The sequence below is a fragment of the Chiloscyllium plagiosum genome, chromosome 26 (assembly GCF_004010195.1).
Source record: "Chiloscyllium plagiosum isolate BGI_BamShark_2017 chromosome 26, ASM401019v2, whole genome shotgun sequence".
NCBI lineage: Eukaryota > Metazoa > Chordata > Chondrichthyes > Orectolobiformes > Hemiscylliidae > Chiloscyllium > Chiloscyllium plagiosum.
Window position 1 is genome coordinate 9,885,034 of NC_057735.1, and position 4,249 is coordinate 9,889,282.

Consider the following 4,249-nt stretch of genomic DNA (forward strand, 5'->3'; position numbering starts at 1 on the left):
AATTAGAGAGCAGACCCTATGGTCTGGTAAAACTACAGTGACATGCCAACAACTTTCCTGACCCTTCAACATCTCAAAGTGTTCCACAGCACTCAAAATCCTTTGAAGTATTGTAACCTAGGAGACACAGCAGCCAATTTGGCCACAACAAGGTCCCTCAATCAGCAATGTGATGATGACCAGGTAATCTATGTTACTGATGTTGATTGAGGGATGTATGTAAGCCAGAACATTGGGGATTACTCTCATTATGTTTTCTGAAGTAGTGATCCTTCGTGTTCAGTGGGAAGGACAAATAGGGAGCTCAATTCAACTCTCGCACATTTGATACAATTTCCAGCAGTGATTGACTATTGGCGAAAGAAAGACACCCTCCCTAAATTGTATTTTAACAAATTTTCCTGTTAGTACAAAATGAAAAGCTTCAACAAAATGCGTCTTTTCCAGAAACACTCATGCTCTGTAAAATTATTTCCTGAGATGTGCATGTACCTGGCTATCAGTTATTGTCCACCCTAAGTGCCAAAGGGACAGTTAAGAGTTAATCAAGTTGCTGGAGGTCTGGAGTCATGCATAGGTCAGGCTGCATAAGAATTACCTTCACACAAGGATGTTAGTGCACCAGATGGTCTTTTCTCATAAACAATCTTGGCAGCACATTGACTAAAATTGCAATGATATAGAGAAGATTGGGAATGGCCCCTGCACAAGGATGACTCACACTATTGTGAAGTGATCCATATTAGGACAAGTGAGGGTCTAGTGGTATTATCAATTAACTATTAATCTAGAGAGTGTGGAAGTGGGTACTGCTGATGCTGGCGATTAGAGTCAAGATTAGAGTGGTGCTGGAAAAGCACAGCAGGCCAGGCAGCATTCGAGGAGCAGGACAATCGACATTTTGTGCAAAAGCCCTTCAGCAGGTGAGGTGAATTCATGTGTCGATTTTCCTGCCCCTCGGATGCTGTCTGACCTGCTGTGCATTTCCAGCACCACTCCAATCTAGACTATTAACCTCAAGATCCAGGTAATGTTCCTGGGAACCTGTTTTCAAACCCTGCCACGGCAGATGGTGGAATTTAAATTCAGCAGAAGGCTGGAATTAAGAGTCTAATCAAAACTATGAATTCATTGTTGGGGGAAATATGAGGGCCCTCTTGTGTCATAGTGCCCCTACTTCTGGAGTAGAAAGCCTGGGTTCAAGTCCCATCTGCTCCCAAGGTGTGTATTAATATTTCTAAACAGGTTGATTAGCAAAATAGGTTAAGTTTAAGAAAAACAATTGCAGTCAGTTATATGGAAGACACGAGGCTAGTCTTTTTTTTTAATTCTAGAATTTTATTTTTGATCAAATTCAAATTTCATCACCTGCCATGTTAGGATTTGAACTCATGTCCCCAGAGTAATGCATTGAACTTCAAGATTACTAGCACAGTGACATGATCAGTAAACCACTGCCTCCCCACAGCCTAGGCTGCCACATGACTATTTCCAACAGTCCTGGCTAGCATCTCTTGACATTTGTGTTTTAATAAGATTTATTTTATCAGTGTTTCCACCTCCTTAATCTTACAGTTATGTAAGCAGGTTCTGCCAAAGTATCTTACCTGAAAGTCGGTACTTCTGACAGGGCAGAATTGCCATCCATCTGCACGAGAGACTTTGGTTTTGTGCTCAACTTCTGGAATGGGCTGTGAACCCAAACATGAGAGGGTTACCAGGTAGATCAAGGCTGGTGTTCAAACAGAGACACTGATGACAATTCAAGCAGAAGATGAACTGAAGCAGCGCTGGGTTACAAAATCCACAGAATTAAGCAATAAAAGTAGAAGGCAGTGGGGTTGAAATGTAGGTCAGTCTTTAATCATTTGAAAGAGAAATGAGTGAGCTCATTCTTCAGACATGCTACATGTTTCCAACACTTTTATCCCAGGTACAGCAGCAGTGATGGTTTTTGTCTTTATCTCCAAAGGTCTCAGGAAGCTCTCTAAATGGAAGAAAAGTCTCGTTGTTTTTGCTGCCGTTTTACTCACATTTATTCATAGAGACATAGAGCTGTACAGCACGGAAACAGACCCTTTGGTCCAACCCGTCCATGCCGACCAGATATCCCAACCTAATCTAGTCCCACCTGCCAGCACCCGGCCCATATCCCTCCAAACCGTTCCTATTCATATACCCATCCACTTGTTTTTTAAATGCTGCCATTGTACCAGCCTCCACCACTTCCTCTGGCAGCTCATTCCATACACACACCACCCTCTGCAAGAAAAAGTTGCCCCTTAGGTCTCTTTTATATCTTTCCCCTCTCACCCTAAACCTATGCCCTCTAGTTCTGGACTCTCTGACCCCAGGGAAAAGACTTTGTCTCTTTGTTCTACCCATACCCCACATGATTTTATAAACCTCTATAAGGTCACCCCTCAGCCTCCGACGCTCCAGGGAAAAACAGCCCCAGCCTATTCAACCTCTCCTTATAGCTCAAACCCTCCAACCCTGACAACATCCTTGTAAATCTTTGCTGCACACTTTCACATTTCACAACGTCTTTCCGATAGGAAGGAGACCAGAATTACACACAATATTCCAAAAGTGGCCTAACCAATGTCCTGTACAACCGCAACATGACCTCCCAACTCCTGCACTCAATACTCTGACCAATAAAGGAAAGCATACCAAATGCCTTCTTCACTATCCTATCTACCTGCAACTCCACTTTCAAGGAGCGATGAACCTGCAATCCAAGGTCTCTTTGTTCAGCAACACTCCCTAGGACCTTACCATTAAGTGTATAAGTCCTGCTAAGATTTGCTTTCCCAAAATGCAGCACCTCGCATTTATCTGAATGAAACTCCATCTGCCACTTCTCAACCCATTGGCCCATCTGGTCCGGATCATGTTGTGAGCTGAGGTAACCTTCTTCGCTGTCCACTACACCTCCAATTTTGGTGTCATCTACAAACTTATTAAATATACCTCTTGTGCTCACATCCATATCATTTATATCATTTATATAAATGACAAAAAGCAGTGGACCCAGCACCGATCCTTATGGCACTCCACTAGTCACAGGCCTCCAATCTGAAAAACAACCCTCCACCACCACCCGGTGCCAGTGTCGGACTGGGGTGTATCGAGTCAGAAGTCACATGACACCAGGTTACCATATCATTTATATCATTTATATAAATGACAAAAAGCAGTGGACCCAGCACCGATCCTTATGGCACTCCACTAGCACTGTAATCTAATCTAATCTAAAAACCCTCCACCACCACCCGGTGCCAGTGTCGGACTGGGGTGTATAGAGTCAGAAGTCACATGACACCAGGTTATAGTCCAACAAGTTTAATTGAAATCACAAGCTTTCGGAACACTGCTCCAAAAGTTTGTGATTTCAAATAAACATTCTGAATTGTAACCTGAAGTTGTGTGACTTCTGTTGATAATCAAACAGGAATTTCTTAAGTGGATGGATTGAGTAAGTTGGCCTGTACCCATTGCAATTTAGAATAACGAGAGACAACCTTATTGAAATATTTATGATTGTTCGTGGACTTGACAGGATAGACGCAGAAATGTTTTTACCACCCCACCCCCACTGCCCTGCCACCACCTGCGGCAGACCCATCTTGTTGCCACTGGGCCTATCTCATCAACACCACCGTTGCTGCCAATGCTGGATCCCATGCTGATCCCACACTTACCATGCAACCAAGAGTCTCCACTCTACTGCCAGAAGTCCCTGCTGTGGGCCTACTGCAACCTGGAGTCTCCGCTCTGGGCCTACTCCAACCAGGAGTCTCTGCTCTGGGCCTACAGCAATCACGAGTCTCTGCTCTGGTCCTACTGCAACCAGGAGGCCCCACTCTGGGTCAACAGCAACCATAGAACATAGGACATAGAACAATACAGCACAGAACAGGCCCTTCGGCCCACGATGTTACGCCGAACATTTGTCCTAGCTTAAGCACCCATCCATGTACCTATCCAATTGCCGCTTAAAGGTCACCAAAGATTCTGACTCTACCACTCCCACAGGCAGCGCATTCCATGCCCACACCACTCTCTGGGTAAAGAACCCACCCCTGACATCTCCCCTATACCTTCCACCCTTCACCATAATGTTATGTCCCCTTGTAACACTCTGTTGTACCAGGGGAAAAAGTCTCTGACTGTCTACTCTATCTATTCCTCTGATAATCTTATAAACCTCTATCAAGTCACCCATCATCCTTCGCCGTTCCAA

At 44.3% G+C, this 4,249-nt stretch overlaps 1 non-coding gene across 1 annotated transcript; it reads left to right on the forward strand.

The window, feature by feature from the left end:
- The first annotated feature begins 642 nt into the window (after positions 1 to 642).
- Positions 643 to 747, forward strand: LOC122563362. Its single transcript, XR_006315572.1, has one exon. It is a non-coding gene; the product is annotated as a U6 spliceosomal RNA (small nuclear RNA).
- The last annotated feature ends 3,502 nt before the right edge of the window (positions 748 to 4,249 follow it).